Source organism: Mustela lutreola, chromosome 12 (genome assembly GCF_030435805.1).
Source record: "Mustela lutreola isolate mMusLut2 chromosome 12, mMusLut2.pri, whole genome shotgun sequence".
NCBI classification, from domain to species: Eukaryota; Metazoa; Chordata; class Mammalia; order Carnivora; family Mustelidae; genus Mustela; species Mustela lutreola.
The window spans coordinates 49,035,104-49,060,149 of record NC_081301.1 but is presented as its reverse complement, the minus strand read 5'-3'; the positions used below and the strand labels follow the sequence as shown (position 1 = coordinate 49,060,149).

General features: G+C 41.8%; 1 long non-coding RNA gene and 1 other non-coding gene across 2 annotated transcripts in view; both read left to right on the top strand.

Annotated features, from left to right (window-relative positions):
• Positions 1-13,632, top strand: part of LOC131813152 (uncharacterized) — a 54,696-nt gene extending 41,064 nt beyond the window's left edge. Inside the window, exons 4-5 of the long non-coding RNA XR_009346638.1 lie at positions 7,808-7,944; positions 12,236-13,632. This is a non-coding gene — a long non-coding RNA (uncharacterized LOC131813152). The remainder of the gene's footprint in view (positions 1-7,807; positions 7,945-12,235) is intronic.
• Positions 13,633-14,600: 968 nt separating this feature from the next.
• On the top strand, positions 14,601-14,707 carry LOC131813284 (U6 spliceosomal RNA). The gene has a single exon (XR_009346710.1). It is a non-coding gene; the product is annotated as a U6 spliceosomal RNA (small nuclear RNA).
• The last annotated feature ends 10,339 nt before the right edge of the window (positions 14,708-25,046 follow it).

The following is a 25,046-nucleotide window of genomic DNA, read 5'->3' as shown; positions in this document are numbered from 1 at the left end:
TCTCGCTCCCTAAAATAAATAAATAAATCTTTAAAAAATATATTCCTTTGTGGGAGATAAGCTGGAAGCAGCCCCTACACTGAGTCTAGGGTAAAGGATAAGGGAGTGTTAGGTTTGGCCTATGGATTCTAGAGGTTGTGACTATTTCTGTATAGAAATTCTATTGTGATAGTTCCTTCACTTGTAGTCAAGTCCTAATATATTCTAGAAATTAGCCTCTGGTGTGCAGTGCCCAGTGTTTGGAGGGAGGGAGTACAGGGAAAATAGCAGAGGGCAGGATGAAGCTGGTTCTGAGGCCAGAAGTGACCTGCTGAAGGAAGATGGCAGGCTGGGGTGCTTGGGTGGCTGTCAGTTAGGTGTCTGTCTTTGGCTCGGGTCATGATCTTGGGGGTCTTGGGATTGAGCCCTGCATCAAGCGCCCTGCTCCGCAGAGAGCCTACTTCTCTTTCTGCCCCTCCTCCTGCTCATGTTCTCTCTCTCTTTCTCTCAAATAGAGAAATCTTTAAAAAAAAATTTAAAGATAAACTAGGATGGGTAGGCTGAGGAGGTCGTCACTACGTGACCATGATGACCAAGACAGGACTGTGGCATAAGGGGGCTTTCTGCAGGGCTCCAGATATACTCAGTGAATGGAACCTAGAGAACGAGAGACTGCCTCTGGTCCTGTGGAGAGGCCGCTTGGACTCTTGCTTTGCATATGATAGGGAATAACGATACACAAGGGCTGAAGTCACTGGAACTTGTAGCATATCAGAGCTTACAGCTTTATGGCATGCACTCAATGTATGTCGCCATCTTCTCGTCTTACCCTTATGTTTTTTCATTACTTTTATAATTTTATGTGTGTACTTAATTTTTTGTGTTGTGAATCTACATTGTACTGAGTCTTGTGAATAACACCAGGAGGGGCAGATGGCATTGGCTAGAACTCATGGTCAGAGAGGCGACTGAAGTGTTACCACCCTGTGCAGAGGCACCTTGGATGGGAAGATCCAGAGTGTTCCGGGGAAGAGAGAACAGCATGTATTGCTCTCCCTTTTATAAGTGAGCATGCCAGTGCCCTTGGCAAGAGACACCTTGCTGCCAGGCAGTCAAAGTTTAGGTGTCTGCTTTTGCAGCAGCACAGGGAATACACCTCCCTATCACCTGGAGACCTTGAGACCAGTGGGAAGTTTGAGACCTTGCTGCAAGGGGAAGCTGGAGTTGGATGCAAGTTTCCCACTGGGATAGGGCGGAGGGCCAGGTCCAGCCAGCTCACCATCTGGTAATCCAGGGGGAGCACCTGAATTTTAAAAAAATTAATCCTTCTTGTCATTCTACACCATCTTTGGAAATTATCTTGAGCCCCTTTTGGAAGAAAGCTGGTTATAAAAATTAACTAAAAAAAAATAATAATAAGGGCCCTGGGGTGCCTCGGTCAGTTAAGGGTCTGACTCTTCGTTTTGGTTTAGGTCATGATCTCAGGGTTGTGAGAGAGAGCCCTGCATCAGGGTCCATGCTGAATGTGGAGCCTGCTTAAGATGCTCGCTCTCTCTGTTCCCTCTCTCCCTCTGTCCTCTCCTCTTTCTCTGTCTCTATAAAATAAAATAAAATGAAATAAAATAAAATAGAATAGAATAAAAATATAGTCATACTGACAATATTCCCCCCAACCCCACTCCCCCCAAACCGGAATCATACTACCAAAAAGAATACTGTCCTCCAAAGTAATGCTCCTTGGAGACTGTAGGCAACAGTGTCTGCATAATTCAGTACATGCCTGGACTTCTCTTTGGAAACCACCTTCAAAGCCATTGGTCGCGCACAGAACAAAATCATCATTTACTACCAACTGGACATTCTCTCCAAGTCTGCGGATCTTGATTCCTTCTTCTCTTCTTCCCTAACTTCTGCCCGTTGAACGCACTCTCTCCTTCCTCTGTCTCTTCCTTGTTTTCTACACAATCAGCAGGAACAGCTTGAACGGCCATACTGGGGCTGGTACTGGCTTCGAAGGGGAGGTGCTGGGAAAGGGGGCTCTGGGGTAGGTCGAGCTGGCGGTTAAGGAAATGAGCTGGAGGTTGCTTCAGGGGAAGTAATTCGTATGCAGGCTGCAAAGGGATAGTTTACAGCTGAGTGGTGCACTCATGAATCATGGTAAGGTGAAACCACAGTAAGTCAAAAAGCTGTGAGTTTAGGAAAATCTATAGAGAGCTTCACACAAATGCCTTGTGTAGTCATTATTACCTTTGTTTTAAAGGAAATAGCAAGTTATTTAGGGCCCGGCAGAGCCTTATCACAAAGGTTTCTTGAATGTTAAAATGCTCCTAGTTTTGTATATCTGAAAAGTTATGCTTTTTTGGTTCTGTTTTATTTTGCTTTTTTTCCGTCTCGCAGTAGTATCAGAAAAACATTCCCCCAAAGCCCAAGTACGATAGTGAAAAGCCAAGAGACAGCCAGCAGAGGGCGCATGGATTAGGATGAAGGGTCTCGAGTCCACTGCTTTTCCTTTCTTCTTCTTTCTAATTTCCTTAGGCATAAGAAGTATTTAAATATGAATTCAAAGGTCAGCATTTGAAATTTTTATATTCTTTTTTGTTTTCAGGATTTAAGTATTTGTAGAAAAGAACGAGTTGAATTTGTAAAATAATAGTAGTGAATAAATAATATTTCACAATCACCTTGATCCCCTTTTTTTTCAATATGAAAATGCTCTCTCCATAGTCTCTCTTACACCTGGCTCTCAACACTGCTTTCCTTGATTATCAAAACAAGATATCATTCTGAAAAAGAAAGGAGAAAAACAAAGAGCGAAACAACGATAACCGCAAAGCCCCATGAGGAGAGTGCCTGGAGTCGAATACTAATTATGACTTGATTTATTTTCTTCTGCTCTTCTCCCATGCACCCATGCACCTTTTCCTATTCGAGATTGTAAAGAAGCACTATAAGGGGATTACTTTTTTAAAGGAGCACTTACGGCACATGTGCAATGTGGTGAGATGTATTCTTCTAGTCTGAACATAGGGATCCAAGGCTTCCAAGACTAGAGTGATGTAACAGGCCTCAGAGAAGCAGGGCAGTAACCCAGTGGGGGTTAGCTTACAGACTTACATCATGTATCCCTCAAAGCTGTTGTCTGGTTGGGTTGGTGAGCTGCTGCACATAGGTAGCATCCTTATTGGCTAAAGAGGTTTAACTTTCCTTATGTCTACTTATGTATAGTAACCACTGACTTAGACACTGATCCCTGGACCAGTATGTCATGGCTGGGGTAATGGGGCTGATTTTCCTCATCACCTAGTGTATTCTCAACCTATGTACAAATTAGGTTATATAGGAGGCCAGATGAGAAAAGTTGATGGGCTTTAGGGTGGTAGCTATGAAAAAGATTAAAAAAAAAAAAAAAAGTCAGATTCTTGATCTATTTAGAAGACAGAGCCAGCGCTGTTTACATGAATATGGGAAATGAGAAGAAGGGAAGTCAAGGATGGCTTGAGCAATTGCAATACTGGGGAAGTCATTTACTGAACAGGGAGGCTGCAGGAGGAAGAGATTTGAAGGGAATAAGAATAGTATTTTGGATATGTTAAGTTGGAAGTTTACGTTAAATATCAAACCAAATAGGTCCAACGTACAAATCTTGGGTTTTGGGGTGTCTGGGTGGCTTAGTCGTTAAGCCTCTGCCTTCGTCTTGGGTCATGGTCGCAAGGTCCTGGGATCCAGCCCCCCCGGGGGCTCCCTGCTCTGCAGGAAGCCTGCTTCTCTCTCTCCCACTCCCCTGCTTGTGTTCCCTCACTTGCTGTCTCTCTCTCTCTCTCTCTCTCTGTCAAATAAATAAATAAATAATCTTTTTTAAAAAACCCAACAACAACAATTCTTGGATTTTAGGAGAGCGGTAACAGGTAGAGATATAATTCAGGAATCATTGATGGGAGATGTAGTATAGTATAAGATACAGTCTTGAGGGGCGCCTGGGTGGCTCAGTGGGTTAAAGCCTCTGCCTTCGGCTCAGGTCATGATCTCAGGGTCCTGGGATCGAGCCCCACATCGGGCTCTCTGCTTAGCAGAGAGCCTGCTTCCTCTCTCTCTCTCTCTCTCTCTGCCTGCCTCTCTACCTACTTGTGATCTCTGTCTGTCAAATAAATAAATAAAGTCTTAAAAAAAAAAGATATAGTTCTTGAGAGCAGGCAAATTACAGTCAGAGTGCCTGGGTTCACGTCTTGGCTCCGTCTTCTATTAGCTGTGACTCTGGGCAAATTATTTCATTTTTCTGTGCCTCAGTTTTTCTTATAAGATGGCAATAATACTATGAACCATTGTGCAGGTTGATTAGTATATGTAATATATTTAGAGTGGGGCACAGAGTAGGAGTGTCAGTCATTAGTCCTATTATTATCATGTAAGTTCAGTTGGTATTTACAGCCATGTTTCTCAATGAGATCACCTGAGTCTAGCCAGACAAAATGTTGCAAGACTGAGACCTGAGACGCTACAATCTTAATAGACTGAAGGAAGAAGAAAAGGGATCAGGGGAGCAGACTGAATCGTGAAAGGGATGAGAAGGAAAGGAGAAATAATGTTGTCGGAAGTCAAGTGAGCATTTTCTAGAAGGAAGCAGATGTAAAAGTATCAAGTGCTATGGAGAAGTTTAATAAGATGAATTCTCAGAACAACCTGCTGAGTTTGGCAACATAGGGACCCTAGGGGATACTACAGGAGCTACGCCCACCTGCAAGGTAGAGAGCAATAAAGAGCTCATATGCAAAGAATAAAGTTACAGAATTGTATCTTTATACTCTAGAATTGCACACATTTTTGGCAAGATGCCCCCGCTAGGACCGCTCCTTAGAGACTGAAATTTCTGAGGGAACAGCCAATTCCTAATTCCCATGCTGTGCTCACTGAGGGGCACACACTTACCGAGTGGAAATTGCCAGCACCATTTTGGAAGTTATTTTTCTCATTTTATTTTCCATTGGGGCCAGAGCATTGAGTTTGCACGAGTTCAGTGCTGTGATACCACTATTCTGCAAGCTAAGGCAACACTTGCCATAAACGACTGCCCAGGGTGGTTTCCTCAAATGGAGGTTGGAGAGTAGTGGGTCCTTTGAGTTTCACGGATTCTCCCGAAGTACATTGGGCACATGCCCTCCTTTCCTCGTGGTGTGAAATCACGAGACTTTCTCCATGTTTTGAACATTTTCGGAAACATCATTTTTAATAATCTTTTAATAATTCAACCTATGACTCTTCCATAATTCATTTAACTATTCCTCTTTTGCATGTTGATGGTGTTTACATTTTTTAATTGCTGTAAGCACCACCAAAATAACCTGTCCCACATTCATCTTTGCTTTCGCTCTGATTATTTTCTGGGTTGGGGGTGGTAGTCCTCGAAAGTGGGATAAAGCGTGAATATTTTAAAGACTCTCGATAAGCTGTTCAGCGGCTTTCCAGAAATATTATACTCTTATAAGATAATGCCAACAGAGAGAATGCCCATCCCAACACACTCTGGCCACTATTGAACATGCATGTGTAAGTCATTGCTATTTTTATTAGTGAAAAAAGGTATCTCACTGCTGTTTTCATTTTCAGCTTGAAGTTTAACATCTTTATTTGCTCAGGAAGCATTGCAGTTTTTCTTCTGAGACCTTTATGTATTTGTTCCTTTACACCTCTTTAGTTTTTGGTATTTATGATTATATGTTATCTTGATATTAGTGTGACATCTCTTCTTCATGACTGGTAGCTTTTAAGACTAGAACTACATCTACCCCCTAAACTTTCCTTAGTCCCCTGACAAAGTAAGGGAGAAAAAACTTGGTATAAGAAAGCATACCAAAATCATAGTTCTGATTTTAGTAGAAGACTCAGTATCCCCCACTATCAGTTTTAACCCACTAGAGGTTTGGTCCCTCTGTAACAACTTTCTGGGACTTGACAAGGATGGCCTTAGGAGGTGGCAAAAAATGGAGAATCAGCTTTTACCCTTTCCTTCTTGGGCAAAAGTAAAGATATACAAGTTACATATGTTATGATATATAAGAAGACATATAAGAAAATATATAGTGTAGAAGGGTATGTAAGAAGATACATACATTGTAAAGATATACAAAAAGCCAACCCATAGATTGGAACATTGACCTCAGTAATTCAAATAAAAGCAAAGAGCAAAGGGCATTGAATAATGTCTGGAAAATGACATGCTTGAAAATCCTATTTTGAGCAGTGCTTCCCTGAACAAAAAGGATAGTTCGCAGAGGCAGATGAAATGTGATTCCTGTTGGGACTCCCCCAGTTCCATTAGATAGGCAGAAAGATTGATGAAAATAGTTGCCCTCTAAGAGAAACTGGTTAGACAGTTGTGACTTAGAACATGAAATGATTAAAATTACCTAATACAAGAATTACAGCAATAAGGATTTCATCAATTGTTTTAAGAAGCCCTGGAACGTTTAATAGGAATATCGTGTTTCACTGGGCAGTTGTCTCTACTCCTTCAAGATATTGGGATTTGCCAGTTTAAACATTTCATCTCTCCCAGTACTGACTCACTGAAATGACTCTGGATTTCTGGTATCGTAAACACTGTGTCCAGACTGGAATTATATATAGAAGCAACAAATGCTTTCCTGAATGTGTACAAGTCAAAGTTTTGCAAGTTTAATAAAGTTTTTTTAATATGGTCATAAATTAGGAAATTTATATTGTAAGCAGCCATTAAAATAAAATATGGTATAGTGTTTTATAAAGCAAATAACTATTTTATTTTAAAGATTTACTTATTTATTTTTAGAGAGAGAGAGAGAGCTTGCCTGGAAGTGTGTGCATGTGAGCTGGGGGAGGGGCAGAAAGAGAGGGAGAGAGAGAAACCCAAGAAGACCCTGATGAATGTGGGGCTTGATCTCAGGACCCTGAGATCATGATCTGAGCCAAAATCAGGAGTAAGACACTCAACCAACTGAACCATCCAGGTGCCCTACAAAGAACTATTTTATGAGCAAAGAATTCCCACCTAATTTATTGGCTAATGGTGAACTTGCTCTAGTTGTTTCCTGTGTGGGGGGGCTCTGTTCCCTCATCTGTAAAATAATGTGTCTTTACATCACTCTAGATGTATCTCTAAGGTTACTCCCACTCAGATGTTCTTGGTTAGTACTACAGAAAGACAGAAATTGGCCTTGTTAGAGCTCTCCTCTGTAAAGTGGGCCACTTATTCTAGAAGTCTGGGATGGTCAATGTACCTAATTTAGAAATTTATCTCTAATGGTGTTTTTTACTTTGGGCTTTATGGAAAGAACATGTATTCGTTTAGAATAGCTGACTAAAACTGTCGAATTTCTTTTTAAGGAATTCAATGTTTATGAACAATATTCCTTAAGAGGTTTGTGTCCTCTACCACATACTACAAAATGTCTACTATTATTGCTCCCTGATGATATTGGAGGATGAAGAGCTTCTTGTTCTGTGTACACTAGCCTGAGGCTATATATAGGTTCTGTGTTTTTTGCTATTCTGAACACTATTCTATAGTTTGAAAAGGAGGCAGTGAATAAGTTCTCCTCTCTCCACATTTTTTAATTTGGAGGTTTGTCATTGTTAGCCAACTCTTTGTTGGAAATGACTAAAATGCAATTCAAATGTTGTGTGTGTGTGTGTGTGTGTGTGTGTGTGTGTGTGCGTGCGCGCGGGCGTGCATAAAGTTCACATAAGGAAATTTTGGGACGGACAGGGCTGGGGCAGGCCAGTGGGATGATGAAAATTCTTTCAGGACTCTGTCTCTCATTTCTCTTTCTTTCTACATGTCCACTTTATCCCACAGGTGGCAGGGGAGTATATGGTTGTCTCTGGGGACATATTCTTATAGCTCTTGGCAAGAAAAGACAGAAGAAGGACTGTGATTGGACTGACTTAAAGGACACTGCTGTCCTGACCCTTCACTAGGGCCAGCTGTGTGAGGTATGGTGGATCGCTTGGCCAGGATGAGGAGTGGGCACTCCCTCCATAATAAGGAAGAACATTTCTTCAGTGGAAGGGGAGCTATGATATTACTGGAAGGAAGGCAGGGGTCTGGGTAGACACAGATAATGATGTTCACATGATAATGAGCTTCCAATGGATGATGATGAAGATATTTTTGTGTGCAGAGAAATCGACAACTTATAAAATTGTAGAGTTCTTCACATACTTTCACATATACCATGTCCGTTGATTCTCACAAAAGTCCCATGAAATTTGGTTGCTATTCCCATTTTACAGGTGAGAAAACAAGCTCAGAGTCCAGCTAGCATGTGCTGTAGTGGTCATTAAGCACTTAATTAATATTTAAGGTAATTTTAAATGGGCAAATTTTAAGTGGGCTTTTTGCATTGTCACCTTGTAGACAGGGTGTGGTTCCATTATGTTTTAATATTTCTGAAAAATGTTTATATAATAGTATCTTTTTTTCAAGTTCATTTCTGGGGTACCTGGGGGGCACAGTCAGTTAAGTGTCTGACTCTTGGTTTTGGCTCAGGACATGATCTCAGAGTCATGGGATCGAGCCCCACGTCAGGCTTCACACTTGGTGCAGAGTCTGCATGAGATTCTCTTCTCCCTCTCCCTCTCCTCCTCCCACTGCTCTCTCTCTCTCAAATAAGTAATTCTTTAAAGTTCATTTCTTAGCAGGTGCAAATGACTTATCTATTGATAAGCTTCCTTTCACTGCCTTTGCCTAAATTTGCTGTTCTTCTTTCTACAGTCCCCCAATGTCTTGATCTTTCTTGCTTACTGACAAAACCCAAAGTGACTGAGGAGTGTGCATCAAGCAGCCCAATTTTGTCTTCTATGTCATTCAGTGCCTCCAGCTTTGAGTATGTAATCTGACTGTCTCAGTTTAGAACGATTCCATCTTGGTGGCACTAGTTTTATGTGTAAGTTGTTTATTTTTGATTCTCGTGGTGTTTCATTAAATATAGCACTTATTTGTAGGCTCAAGGCATATCCTAGAAGAGTGGAAATGAGAAAGACTTGTATTTAGATAAATATGGTTCTAATGTGGGTTACTGCTTCCTAATGTCTGAGATTAGAGGAGTCAGGAAAGCCGACTCTCTCTGAGTGATATGAAGTTGGACATTCATTCCCAGGAGAGAACATGCTACTTCTGGTGGTCCCAGCATCTTGCTGTCATTCTTACCATATATCTGGGGAAATCTTGGATGACTTCCAAACCTACATAGTGATTCATTCTACACCTTTTGTTTCCTTCACTCTCTCTAAGCCACGGACTCTTAAGGTTGTACTGTAGACATTACTAATACTCACTAAACCACGTTCTGAAATCTCTATTTGAAGCATTCTTCTCTCTATCCATTACCTCTTATCCTTCCTCCTCAGTTACTCTGGTATTCCAGCAGGTCCTCATTCCACCGAAGTTCTAACCCTGTCCTGTTATGTTTTCTCTTTCCCTCACTTCATGTTCTCACTTCTCTTCTCACACAGCTTAAGAGTCTAGAGATCACCAATATAACTACTCCCTTATAAGCCTCTCTCTTTTTTTTTTAAAGATTTTATTTATTTATTTGACAGACAGAGATCTCAAGTAGGCAGAGAGGCAGGTAGAGAGAGAGGAGGAAGCAGGCTCTCCACTGAGCAGAGAGCCCGATGCAGGGCTTGATCTCAGGACCCTGAGATCATGACCTCAGCCGAAGGCAGAGGCTTTAACCCACTGAGCCACTCAGGTGCCCCCCTTATAAGCCTCTTTAAGCCCTGCACCCCTCTCTTCCTCTCTCATCATTGTCTTGAAAAATGCCTACTCAGTTTAAACTTAACTCTCTGCTAGGACCCAAGTCAAACACTGGAGAGATGGGATGGAAGCCATTTTGTAACCTAGACTCAGAAGTTGCATCACTTCTGCTATATTCTATTAAAAAGCAAGTGAGTAAAGAGGTGCTTGGGGGCTCACTCAGTTAAGCATCCAACTCAGTCTCAGCTCAGGTCTTGATGTTGGGGCAAGCCCCGAGTTCAAGCAGTGCATTGGGCTGGGAACCTGCTTTAAATGAATGAAAGAATGCAAATCAGTAAGTTCAATCTATGGGCAAGGGGAGGGGACTGCACACGAGCATGGATACCAGGGAGAAAGACTGACAGGGGGCCATCTTAGAGGCTGGCTACTACATGAAAGTTGCCAGTGACCCATTTCTTACCAGTGCCAATAGGCAATTTTCTGTCCTCTGCTCATTTAACCTCTCAGTGGCGTTTGATACAGATGATTACCTCTTCTATATGACATTGAGTCTCTAGGTTTCTGAGACAGCATTTTGGTTGGGTTTCCCTCATTAGTGATTCCTTCTCTATGACCTCTGTGTATTAGAATGCCTGAAGGCTCTGTCCTTGGCTTCTGATTTTGATATCCACATTCAGGTGTCTCATTCTACTCCATGGCATTGAATCTCATTTAGGTGCTGACAAGTCTCAAATCTATGGTACTCCAGTATCTTTCTGAAAAGCTCTAGCATCATATATCCAATTGCTTACTCTGCATCTGTTTCCACTTAGATGTCGGATAAGCATCTCAAACTTCATGTATCTAAAGGAGAACTATTGATTTCTCCCAAATCTCATTCCTTCCCCATCATCTCCTATCCCAGTATCCACCACTGCTCAAATAAACATCCTGAATTTCAGCTGGTGCTTGACCTTGATGACAGTCGATGTGACTGTCAGGAAATGGGAGATCTGATTCTGTTCATTTTTGAGATTTGTGGAGCGTGAGCTTTGGAAAGACAAAGAACATGACTAGAAAATAGCTACTATTGATAAGAATACTACTGGATCCCTGGCATTATTCTAGGTGAATTAAATTTATTTTCTCTTTTAATGCAGTCCTTCCAACAATAACAAAAATATTATCCTCATTTTGCAGATGAGGAAACTGAGTCTCAGGGGGTTTTACGTGGGTTGTATTTAATTAAGATCTCATTGTTGGTGGCACCGAGGATTAAGTTCAACTACAAGTGACAGTAGTGGCTAAAACATGTCATATTTATTTTACTCCTGCAGCCACCTGGGGCTGGTATGGTGGCTTCATATCCATCCGACTCTGTGGCTCATGTTGCTCTCTATCCTCCACACAAGGTTTCCATCTGATGGTCTAAGACGGTTACTCTAGCATCAGCTTTCATGGTCTCCCATCTGCCAACAGAAAGCAAAAACAGACAGGAGAGAGAAATCCCTTCTCCTAAGGACACTTCTTGGGAGTTACACTACTTGTTTTGGTTCATCAGGCTGCTTGAGCAACTGAACTATAAACAGGGAGACTTATAAACAATAGAAATTTATTTCATACAGTTCTGAGAACTGGGAAGACTAAGATCAAGGTGCCAACAAATCTGATGTCTGGTGAGAACCCTCTTCCTGGTTCACACTCAGCTGTGTCCTTATGTAGCAGAAGAGGCAAGAGAGCTCTCTTGGGTCTCTTTCATAAGGGCACTAATCCCATTCAGGAGGTCTTCACCCTCGCTGATCTAATCACCTTCCACAGGCCCTATATACTACTAATACTACTAATACATGTTGAGGGTTGGGATTTTAACACGTGAATTGAGAGGACACAAACATTCACTCTATAGCAACCACCAACTAGAACTTAATCTCCAAAGCCCTGCACAGCTGTAAGGGAAACTGGAAACATAGTCTGCCACTATAGGGATGCCAACACAAGGCTATTCTTAAGATCACAACTTTCTGTCATCCCATACTCTGCCTCTGAGTCCTTTAGCGGCTGAGGGTTCCAGAGACAGCTTTACCATACATCTTGTGGCAGACTGTGTGCCCCTTAAACTCAGCCTCTGTCACATATGCTGTAGTGAGGGCTTGGTTTTTTCCTCAGCTTCTTGCTCCCTCTGGATTTTGAATGCCTTTTTATTTAAGTAAGCTGTATGCTTGATGCGGGGCTTGAACTCATAACCCAAAGATCAAGAGTCATGAGCGCTACTGACTGAGCCAGCCAGGAGGTCCTTGAATACTTTTATATACTCATCTTATATGTTATAGTTACTTGTTTTCAGTTTTCATGAATCAAACATTGGCTAATTAGTAAGGTTTGTTACATAAATAACTGACTTAGCAAACAACACAATTTTGTTTCTGTATCTCTAGCACATTGTCTGGCCTTTTACAGATATTAAACAGATACATGGATGGACGGATGGATGGATGGATGGATGGAAAATCAACAGCTTTCCTAATTCAACATTTTTTCTTATTTTAGATAAGCACAGTCTGCATTCTCAGCTAATCCTTTTGCCTTCAGGACTAGGAGAAGAGAGAGAAAAGAAAACAGGAAAAGGAGACAAGATGGGGTATATTTATACAAGTTCTCTCATCCCCTACTTCCTTCACTCACTTTAGTATTGATGCCACAATTATGAATTTTTCTAATCGAATGGACCTTGATAATACCCTCTGGGAAATATCTTAAGGATGTCACATTCAAGACTGAATAGCCAATGTATTAATGTTTCAGAATTTAGGAATATTTGGGGAAGTTGCAACAGATTTTTTTCAGTGAAAGTATACATACTTTTGCTTTGTGACATCTTCCTCAATGAAAACCTACATAAAATTTTATATTTCAAAGCCCTAAAGATGAAATACATTTTGAAAAATCCCCTGTGAGGTAGTATCGGTAAATTCATGGTTATTTTCACCCCATAAAGAAGTAAACATCATCACATTCCTCATGAAAAACTCCAGCAAGAGCCATTGGCATGGTTTGAATATAAACATTTAGCAACTAAATGACTTTATCAAGCTACAATCCCTGTGCTCAGCAATTTAAAGGAAATCAGCAGCTTAACCAAGGTTTTTGTTGTTGTTGTTTTTTGTTTTTTGTTTTTTTGCTGAGCAATTGGGGGTTAAAAATAAAACACTATTACATCAAACTGCAGACACACAAAAATCTAAATAAGTTCGCTATCTTCTCAGGGCATTTCTGTACCTAATGAGCACAGCTGAGCCCAAAGGTGTCAAGATGTTTCTCACCATTAGGCAATGGGGTGAAGGATTATCTATTAATTCCTGGGTGGTCATCGTGAGTTCTTTGGGGTAAAATAGGGGAAGATCAAAAGAGGATGTAAATATTTTTTAATCAATGAAAGAGGGAACCGATTCATTCCTCTGACCTTTTTGATTGCAGGGGAGATACATTATCTGCATTAATTAGCATGTTGAAAAATTCCCTCTGGATTGCCAAGTCCCTTCCTATGAGTCGTGGGAAATATGTTTGTAACATGATGTGCAGCCGTCTGTCATACAGAGCTGATTTTTTGGACTTCATCTTGGAGTACGCATGAAATGTGAAACAGCTTAGTGAGTTGTGTCACATTAGTCTTTCTAATTGCTGAAAAAGGTTAACATTTGTCTAACAACATTAATGCACAGGGCTTGGGTTTTGAAATGCCAGTTTGCTTAAGATACTGGGTGTTGGGGCGCCTGGGTGGCTCAGTGGGTTAAGCCGCTGCCTTCGGCTCAGGTCATGATCTCGGGGTCCTGGGATCGAGTCCCGCATCGGGCTCTCTGCTCAGCAGGGAGCCTGCTTCCCTCTCTCTCTCTCTCTGCCTGCCTCTCCGTCTACTTGTGATTTCTCTCTGTCAAATAAATAAATAAAATCTTTAAAAAAAAAAAAAGATACTGGGTGTTGTTAAAAAGAAATACTTCAGGAGGTAATATAAATCATTATCATCTCTAGCATAGTTCAGACTTGTTGAACACTAAAGAATGATTTCATTCAATCCTTGAAAGGAATATGACTGGTATTATCACCGTTTAACAGACAACAAAAATTGAAGATTGAAGAGACTAAGTAATTTGCCCCTAAACCACAAAGAAGGTACAGTCGGGCTTTGAACCTAGGTCAGTCTCACTCCCAGAGTCAATATTCTTTACCACACTTCAGGACTCCCTCAGCTCTTGTCCTTCTCACTGGGTGGTGTTATGAGGGCTACTTAGCTTTTCTCTGGCTCAATTTCCTTATCTGCTAAAGGGAACAAGAATAATTGTGTGTTATTGGGATTGTGAGGATTGAATTATATACTGGATGTAAAACATTCAGGAAAATGCCTTATTACACATACCATGCTATTATTATTCTTTTAAATTATCACATTCAAGGGTTGGGAAGAATCTAATTATCACCTGCTTTTCTCATTTGGTGAGGAGGAGGAATAACTGAGTAAATGTTATTTATTGCCAACAGAGCTCACATTCATGGTCCTAGAATGCTAGAACTTGGAAGAAACCACTGTAAGCCTTCTTTGTAGTAACTGGTGAGGAAACTGAGGCCCAAAGAGCCAAGTCATCCTTGGGGTAGTGGACTGGGAGAACCACGCCCTTGGTGGAACCATTTTCAAAGCTACCAATGAGCCTTTCCACGTGAGTACAGTGGAACTGCTTGTATTTTATTGTTTGAATGTGCCATCGACAGTTAGCTATCAATCAAATATATGCCATGTCTAGCATTTTTTCCCAACTTATAAATGGGAAAAATGAATTTTTTACTTTCTGAATACCTAAAAATCCATAGCCTGTGAAAACTTAAACTTTTCTCTGAAGTATATTAAAAGATGTGTAGTACAGTGCTTGCTTCGGCAGCACGTAGACTAAAATTGGAATGATACAGAGAAGATTAGCATGGTCCCTGTGCAAGGATGGCACACAGATTTGTGAAGCATTCTGCATTTAAAAAACAAATCAATAAAAAATAAAAGAAGCATAATACAGAATACTTTTAGAAATCATTTTGAGAGAGCAAATCCAGAGAAATCACAATTTTGTTTTGATACATATTATTTAAAGCTGTGGGTTTTATAAAGATATTCATTTTTACCTTGCAAGTCCTATAAATAACTATGAGAAACATGAATTCTTGGGGTGCCTGGGTGGCTCAATCGGTTAAGTGTCCAACTCTTGGCTTTGGCTCAGGTCATGATCTCGGGGTCATGAAATCGAGCTCCTGTCAGGCTCCACGCTTGGCGAGGAGTCTGCTTGACATTCCCTTTCCCCTCTCCCTCTGCCCTTTCCCCAACTTGCAGGTATGTGCTCTCACTCTAAAAAAAAAAAAAAAAAAAAAAAAAGTAAATTTTAAAATAAACAAGAATTCTTGGTTAAAGTGGGCAACAAACACACATCCTCATTACACTTGATTTCTAAACATGGTCACAACATGCACAAAATGAAAAAGGCCTAAGATTTGAATCTATTATGTTCTCAGCACTCTAAGACTTTCTCATTTAATTGTCACCAAGCCTGTGATTTGCCCATGATATTTCAAAAAATCATGCCCATTTTGAAATGAGACAATGGAGGCTCAGAGATGTGTAGTGATTAATTTACTGAACATTATAAACCTAAAAAATCTCAGCAAAGCTGAGATTTAACCCAACTCTTCAGGATTCCTGAAGCTCAAGGTTTTTCCATTATTCTAGTTTGCTTTGAGCAAAATGCATTTGAGGTTTATCTTTCCCATGCATGTTATTTCTTGTCCCACTTTTTGTTGTACCGATCGTGTCAGTTACGGCCCAGGCAGGGGAAGAGGGACTGTGTATTTTGGAAATCATGACTTTAGTTGAGGGATTAGAGTTTGCAAGACTATGGGGAGTTGCATCAGGAAGGCTGGGGGTGGGGGTGTGTGGTGGGGGGTGGTCAGAGAAAATCCTTAAGCACTTTCTCCGAAGCACAGTGACACATGGTAAATCAGAGCTTGTGGGAGAATCTAAAGCACTTTGTGCATCTGGCTGCTGGTGTGGGATCGCAGAGAAGAACCTCATGGAAGGGTCTGCCAGCCCCATGTCCACAGCCAGGTATATGGTATTCATCTTACCTACAACTTGGGGTGTGTATTATGGGTGAAGGCACGAACTCAAGGGCTGACAGACAGGAACCCTCATGATCTCTGGTGGGTTGACTGTGTCCCCCTCATCCCAAGCCTTACCCCCTTTCTCTTCAGCACTTCAGATGGTATTTGTGCGGTAGCTTGTGTGGGATGAAGGACGGGACAGTGCTGAGCACAGTGCCTGGCACAAAAATAGATGGTCTGTGATTACTCTGCTTCTGGGATGTAAACAATGGAATATCCCTCAGCTCGATGAAGCAGAGGATGAATTGATTGGAGGCATCAGGTAGCTCCGAGAATTTCTGGGAGGGCTGGATCTGCTGGAGGGCAGGTGGACAGAAGTGACTTCAAGCTACCCATGAGCTTGTATCAGAGGCAGCCCTGCGGCCGCCTTGTCTAGGCACAGAGAGCAAAACAGGCAAAGGTGACGTTGGGCCCTGGATTTCAGAGTTGCCTCCCCCGTTGTTCCCAGAAACAGAGGCCTCTGTTACGGGCTGCTGTGGGAAATGGGTTTATGCACCTGTATTCTCACCCTGCTCTCTTCTAAATCAAATCTTGCCTGGGCGTGTCTGACGAGCAGAGTCTGGATCAGGCACCCTGACCTTCCCGCAAGGAGGCTGGGAGAACAAAGGAGAGAAAGGGGTAATTTGTCTAAGATTAACACTCTCTGCAGGTACCATGAGCTCCCTCCCTGCGAACCTGCTGGAAACTGGCTGCAGCCCAGTGGCTTAAGGTGGTCAGTTCTGGCCAAACATGAGGCTCAGACCCTAGCACTTGGATCAGACCCGAGTAAGGGCTGGTCCTTCTGCAGACTTGAACGCTGCTTGGTTGCTGGGGTTCAAGCAATAGTTTACCATATCATACAATTACAACTGCCAGCTTTGGTCCCCAGCTTCCAAATTATACCCGAGGAAGGCCTGATGATCCTCAAAGCCACAAAAGGTGAAGGGAGGGCTGAGGCCAGTTTTCTACCATGCCATATTACTACAGTGCCCTGACCCCTAATTACCCAAGGAGAGGGGCCCAGTGCTTCTCTAATCGTGTAGCTCGTAAGCCCCATGGCCCAAGATTAAGGTCACTCTCTGGGATTCTGCTGTCTGGCCCTGTGAGATCTCTGCATAAATGGCTTAGAACCGCTAAAAAACAAACTGAGGCGTATTAAACACATTTAAGAGTTTATTTGAGCAGAAATCGATTTGAATTGGGCAGTGCCAAACGGGAAGTGGTTAGGAGCACTCCGCCCACAAGAGCCCAGGAAGACTTAATAGAGAAAAGTGTAGAAGTTATGTGATTGGCTCTAGTGGAAAGCCTGCTTGGCTGTTTGTGATTGGCTGTCTTTTATATTTTGATTTCATGACCTTGAGGCATTTGTAAAGATAAAGGTTGAGATTTTGGTTTGCTTATATGGGCCCAGGCTGTTAGAGGCACTCCCCTCACTTGGCCCTCTTGTTTAAGGAGTTTAACAGGGGATGGTGGGGACCAGTGTACCTGCGACTGCTTCTGTTTTTGTGAGATCTATTCGCTTATTCATTCAGTGAGTCCTTTGTGTGTGTGTTGCACCAGTGCCAATGTCCGGTTTGCACATTTGGGAGGGCGGGACTCTTCATGTGGAAAATCACCCAAATGTGGGAAAGGTGTTCAAAGATGTTGCGGGCCGCAAAGATTGACAGGCATCTATTACCCTAATAAATGCCAATTCCTATTCATTCCCCTTCCCTCTTCCTTACTGGCATATTCCTGTGGACTCCATTACCTGAAGAGAGTAGATTTTGACACCAGGCATGCCTGGGCAGGCTTGGGTCCCAGTTCTGCCACCGCTAAAACCAACGTGGCCTTGGGCGGTTACCCTGATCTCTGGAGTCTCGGTTCTCCGCATCAGGAAGGCTTCTCTGGAAGGGTGGTTGTTAAGATTCAATGAGAGTATGCAAAATCTGACCAGTGTATCAGCACACGATAAACATAGGAGGAATGTCAGGGATTCTTAAAAGAAGACTTCAAGGAAAGTTCTTTCTGCTCTTGACTCTTTAGGGCTCGACCTGATGCTAGTTTATTCTGTTCTTCTGCTTAACTCTCACCCAAAAACTAAGGTCCAGGGGCAATTCTGGGAAATCTACTCTTCACCAAAGGGAGGGCAGGGAGGAGAGAGAGAGGACTGGAAAAATGTGGAAGTTCACGCTTGTTTATTGTAGGTAGACAATAAGCTTACTCGGTTTGAAAGTCCAAAAGTGCAAGTTAGTGTGGCAGCAGGCCAAAGTGGGCCTGAGGGTCCCAGTCCACCATTGAACGCCAGCATTGCTTTTTACTACCTGTGGGGCTGGAGCACAGGAACTTGAGACCCACTCATTTATTCCTTCAACCAGTTACTCAGTCAGCAAATGCTTCTAGATCATCTGTGTGCAGACTGGACTGGTGTGAACAATGCAGAGACTTCTGTAAGGGAGCCCGACACGGGTGCAAATACTCTTGATTCACCATGAATGATGTGACAATAGGGGTGCTTATGAGCTAGAGCGATGGCACATAACAGTGGTATGTTCCTTCCAGGTGCAGGGAAGAGTCGGCAACATTACAGCTGGGTTTTAAAAACTGAGTAGGAATTTTCAAGGCAGGCGGTGGGGAAGGGTCATTCCAATTCCCTTTACAACAGATTAATCCTGACCTTACAGAAATCAGAGGGCCTCGAGGTAATCAATAGTCAGATATTTTTTTAATGGCTAAAGCCTTTAACAATGGAAAGCTCCTTACCATCACCAGGAGTGACAGCGGCAATGACCAGAGCAGCACCAGAGCTGTTAAGTGTCAGTTCACAGGATCTGGTCTGGGAAGAACGGGTGCTCTCTCCGTAGAATGAAGGTTCACTCTGGAAGAGGATATTGATGGGGTCATGTGCCCTGGTCCCTGGACCTGTCACATGCCTGTTGTAAATACCATGATCCCAATCAACTTTTGAGCTGGGTCTCTAGAAAGGGCTAGAATTCTAAAATAGGACAAGAGTATAAGGGAAGGTAACTGCTGCATTACAATTAAGTCAGAAGGGAAGGAGGAACGGAAAAGGGCTATGTGAATTAGCATTTATGAGATGTGGGAGTATAGTTATAGATGCAATGAGTCCTATATAGTAAACCAATACAGTTTTATTTCCTCCCTAAGTCGTGTTCCCATATAGCCTTTTGCCTCCATGGCTAAACCTTAAGACTCATTACTTTAAGAGAAGGGAGAACAAATCCTTCCGAGGAAAAAGAGCCACTGAGTCTCAAAGTCTATACCAAGCCTTGAAAATAAAACTTTTTCTCAATAAAAAAGTTTCTGCCATAAAGATAGAGAACAGAACCGTGGTCGTTCAAGAGGAGGGCATTGGGAGGGTGGCCAAAATGGGTGAAGGGGTCAAGAGGTACCAACTTCCAATTATAAAATAAATAAGTCATGGGAGTGTAATATACAGCATGGTGATATAATCAATAGTATCACATAGTAGGGGCACCTGGGTGGCTCAATGGGTTAAGCCTCTGTCTTCAGCTCAGGTCACAATCTTGGGGTCCTGGGATTGAGCCCCGAGTCGGGCTCTCTGCTCAGTGGGGAGCCTGCTTTCCCCTCCCCTTCTGCCTGCCTCTCTGCCTACTTGCGATCACTCTCTCTCTGTGTCAAATAAATAAATAAAATCTAAAAAAAAAAAAAATAGTATTATATTGTGTATACTTGAAACTTGCCAAAGAATGAAAGCTAAAAGATTTCAGAAGAAAAAAGTTTCTTTTCTGTAACTTTCTATGGTGATGGTTGGTAACTAGATTTACCGTGGTGATCATTTCTCAGTGTATACAAATACTGAGTCACGTTATAGAGCTGTAACCAATATAAGTTATAGGTCAATTATACATCAGTTTAAAAAATGGAATGGAATGCATAGAATTTCAGATACCTAATAATCTATGTTTGTAGAGAAGTATAATTTAGTTTACTTATGATATGCTTATCTGCACAGAAAAAAATTAGAGGTGTTTACTGAACAAATTGAAATATTTGTTCTTGCAAAATAAATAGTAAATACAAATAGGGGAGTTTCTAAATTTCTTCAACTCCCATTCGACAGATCAAGGGTTAAGCCTCCTGAGACTTGACTCTGCTGAGGGAGTTTCTTTGTTCGTTTGGGCTGTTATCACAGAACACTATATAGACCGAGTGGTTTCAGCAAAAAAACACATTCATTTCTCATAGTACTCAAGGTGGGAAGTCTGAGATCAGGATGCCTTCATGGTTGGCTTCTAGGTGAGGGCCCTCCTTCTGGCTCACAGCCCTTTCCTTCTTGCTCTCTCCTCACATGTGGGAGAGAGAGGGGGCTCTGGTGCCTTCACCTCTGTATAAGGCACTAGTGGCATTAGACCTCATTGGAACCTAATTACCTACCAAAGGTCCCAGCGAGGACCATCCCTTTGGAGATTAGGGTTCAACACATGACTCTAGGGCTTCACCATCACACGGAGGCATTATTCAGGGTGAGAGGGAGAGGAAACAAACAGTATCTCTTGCTCAGGTGGGCTGCAGTGGGAGGGAGGCAGAGAGAGAGAGCCAGGTGGAGGCGTATTATGATTCTCTTTTCCCTTTTTGAAACTGCACTCTGATATGAGACCTCAGAAATATCCAGCTAGATATGAGAAAACTATGGGAGTTAGAGGTGGCCAGTGATGTGGGTCAGAATATGCTACCCCAAACGATGGTGCCTTGGCATGTCGAACATTTTAAGCTGAAGCAATTTGAGAAATGGTAGAAGCAGGAGGGACTCTCAGACCTCCTGCATCTCTGCCCAAGCAGGACATTAAACCCTCATGTGAGAGGTGCCCTCCCTATGCCAGAAGGAAAGGAATATGCTTGTCTCTGCTGATGAGGGGTGATGAAAAGAATCTGGGTGAACAGACCTTGCTAAGCGCCACCCCCGCCCCCCAGCTTACTACACTTACCTTATACCCTTTAGTTCTGTTACACCTTCTCAGGGCTTTTCTTCTCTTCAGCAAACCTCCCATAAACATGTGCAGGTTTCATGGTTCCTTTGGGTCTTTGTTTCCTTATGAAGGCTCCAGAGTTACATAAAATTTATATTAAATAAATTTCTTTGGCTAATCTGTCTTTTGTCAACCAAGTTACACAGCCCCAGAGGAAGAACCCAGCAGAGTAGAAGGAAAAGGAATTTTTCCTCCTCCGCAGTGGCTTCCAACACGGTGCTAGAGGAAAGCGGTGAGCCTGAGGAACTCTCAGCTGTGACCTCTTTCAGTATGATGCAGAAGGTGGCACGGAGTCGTGGAAGGTGATAGAGGAGTGTGAAGTTGTACTCTGTGAGGTGCCCCGATACCTTATGTGGCGTTCAGGGAACCCAGACATTCCCGTGGGTCTTAGTGAGTAAGTGAGTGTGCTCTGAGAGAGCCCCAGAGCTGTCCAGAGTCAAAGAAGCCCCAAGGCCACGACTTTGTTTCTGAAGGAGGATGACTGAGACTATGGGCAACATGTCATCTCAATGTCTACTGGGTCATACCTCAGAGATCACTGGCCTGGAGGGGAAGCAGACCAGACATGTGATGTCAGATACCTGCAAGGATCTAGGACTTCAGTCCTTGAAGTGTATTCAAAGACCCAGCATACTGTCACCTGGGATCTAGTCAGATGGGCGGAGTCTTAGGTTGTCACCCCAGACCCTGTGAAGGAGAATCTGTACCGTAACAAGGGACACAGATTATTCATGTCACATTTAAGTTCCAGAAGCCTTCTCTAGAAAACATCATGTGAGTCCAAGGGCTCTGCCTCTCCTTTACAACCCACCATGAGATGTATCTCACAGTCACCCTCTATAGCCATGTGCTGAAGAGCAAAAAAATACTCAGCATTATCCAAAAAAAACCTCAGCATTATCCAAAATAGACTTCGTTATCTGAAGACGCTCTCTGAGTTCTTGAATTGGATCAGGTTTCCTGGATTGGACCAAAACTGGCCTCCTAAGATTAAATCAGCAGTAGATGAAATAATGAAACTACACTTTCTTTGCCTTTCTTTGATCAGCACCTTTTGAGGGTCATTTTTTTTTTTTTTTAAGTCATAACTCTTTCTCACCTAGACCAGACAAATAAGGCACACATTGTGTGGTTTCTCATTTGCTGTTTCATATTGCTTGCTTCCTTTTATAGTCTTTGGTGCATTTAAACTTCTTGACTCCCCTCTACATGAGTGAACCCATGGGTCTGTGACATGAAATATTTTTGTAAATTTGCATAGCAGGAGAGCCAGCTCAAGGCCAGTTTTGTTTTGTTTTTCTTGCCCTGGGATTCGGTCAAGCTTGGATGTATCTGGACAACTAGTAGAGAAGACTAGCAGGACTCTGTTTACTTGAGGAACAAAAAATCCTCGTAGTAGGGAATTCTTCATAAGAGAAAAGAGTAGAAATAGAGGGCAAAAGGAGTACTGCGTTTCATAGTATATACAGCAAGTCTTGAATTAGGCTTTTTTGATTAAACAGTTTCTGAACTTTTAAAATATTTTATTCAATAAAGTGCCAGACCTCCAATAAAGTTTTGCATTAAGACTTGTTTGAAAAGCTAGGTCCGTGTATATCCTACTTATCCCCCTCCAAGCACACACACTCCTGTTTTGCAACACATTCGGTGACAACTTTACTCATTATTTTATATCATTCTATGTCTTTTATTTGTAGCCATATGCATGAATTATTTGATGTTAAAAGAAATGGCCACACATGCATACACACAAAGTGCCAGGCCTGTGGGTCTCAATTATACTTAGAGGGGCACAACCCGGGATCTGACAGGCAGGGAATGAAAAGCCCAGCCCTTCTGGCTGAGCTGGTTCAAGGAGAGTAACGCAGGATCAGAGGTGAGGGGTATCACTCAGTCTGCCTCCTATCACTGCAAAGATGTGAGAGCCCACCAGGCATACCTTTCTTCAACTTCCCAGTATTTTTTCTACAACACTTCAGTTTATTAACCATCCTCAGCAACATTTCTCTTATCTCAAGGCGTGTGACGTTGCACCTGAACTTACCTGCCCTGTTGACCCTGTCCCTTCCCCCCCTCTTTAGGGACTTGGTTCTTGCTGGGGAGGAATAACCTTTCCTTTACCCCTCTTAGGTCTGGCGTCTGGAGATATGCAAAATAAACTAATGAAAGACAAATTAAGGAGTAAGGCACAGTATTTTGTTAATATTTATTTGCACAAGAGTTCATGGGAAAGAAGTGAAATTCAAGAAAGCTGTGGGACTCTGTTGGAAGGCCTCTGACCTCACACATCTTCCATCTGAATCTTGTTTCACAGTTACACTGTCTGAGTGGGTTTGTTTCTTGCAATCCAGTGATCCATGGGCAGTATATAACTCAATTCTTAATATGTCCCAAATTAAACTTGTGATTGTCACTATGCCAGCTCCTCAACAAAGCCCAATCTTGATCAGCAGTATGGGCATACACCCTTATTTTTAAAAGCAAAACCTTATATTTGCATTTTTTCCTCTTTGGCTTAATGCACATCTAATTGATGGCCAGATACTTTGGGATCTACTTCAAAATGTCCTTTCCTTCAGATGTTCCTTTTTATCTTTCCTTTTATCCTTCCTTTTGGATCCCTGACACCTCTCACCTGCAATGTTTCAACCACCTTTTGTCAGGTCCTCCTGTTGTCAGTCTGTCCCTACATTGGCTCAGCCTCCATGATGTCACAACACTCCTCCTAAGACCCATTTGTCATCTGGACACCCGCCCCTAAACATATCCATTGTCTCCTTCCAAGAACAAAGTAGAAACTCCTTAAACAAGAGACCCTACATGACCTGCTCCCAAATTCTTCTCCATTGTTCTCTCCCACAACTTCAACTCCAGGGATCTCCAGCCACATTAAACACCTAGCATTTCTGACTTTGTGTTTTCCCAATACACATTTCTTTTTGTCATAAATAATGATGAATTAAACTTATTTTTTAAAAAGTCATTTTGTACAACCCTATTTTTTTAAGGGTAACTACCTAGCGATGGAATTATTGTGCCAAAGTCTATTTTAAGATATTTTTTATTTTAATGGTTAAATTCTTTTAGTAAAGAGATTGTTAACAATTTGCAATCCCATTGATGTATGAAAATGCCATACTTCACAGGTTGTATACTAATTTAATAGAATGATAGTATTTTTGTTCATTTAGCCCTTTTTTTCTTTTTCTTTTTCTTTACTTATGTGAGTATAGTTGGCACACAATGTTACATTAATTTCAGGTGTACGACTTAGTGATTTGGTAAGTTTCTACATCGTGCTACGTTCAGTACAAGTACGGCCACCATCTGAACCATTATGTCCTTATTATAGTATGATGCTTTTTATTCCCATGATGTACTCATTCCATAACTGGAGGCCTGTATCTCCCTACTTCACGTTTTCAAAATGAAATACGGACATTGAAATTGTTGTATGTTTTATTGGCATTCTCCAGATGTTTATATTCTATATCCATTGTTCTATGAAGATGTTAGTGTGTTTCCTAATGAATCGTCTGAATTCTGAATTCATCATGGACGGATGCAAATACCCTGCCTGTCTTACTTGTAGCAAATTTTCTTCTCGGTGTTTTGGGTCTGCATTTCGTTGTGATCATTCTATTCTTTGACTTCCAGAAGCTTCACACTTTCTTTTCAGTTCTACTTTCCAAGTTTCCCTCTTTGCATTTTCTTTAACAGCTTTTAGGTTTGGAATGTCTTTACTCACAAAAGGATCACAAAGATGCTTGTCTCTCTGCTAGCTGGTAGGGCCCATGTTCATTGGTGATTCTTCCTTGTTATGGTCTTTTTTGGGGTATTTCTTGTGTATTTTTGTTTCCAAGTGAATTTTATCATCATACCGTCAAATATTTTAAAAATCCCATTGAGATGTGGATTGCATTTAGACCTATAAATTAATCTGACAGATTTACAATATTCACTTTTTCCCATCCAGGAACATCATATCTTTCTCTATTTTAATATCCCATAGCCACGTTTTGCAATTTTTTTCATATAGATGATGCACATAAACTTATCCCTATGATTTTGTATCCCTACAATTGTTAAAATCGTGAATAGGACCATTTTGTTGTTTTTCTATTTAAAGTAGACTCTCACTGATATGCAATAAATATTTCAATTTATATTTTTGTCTCAAATCTATACCTTGGTAA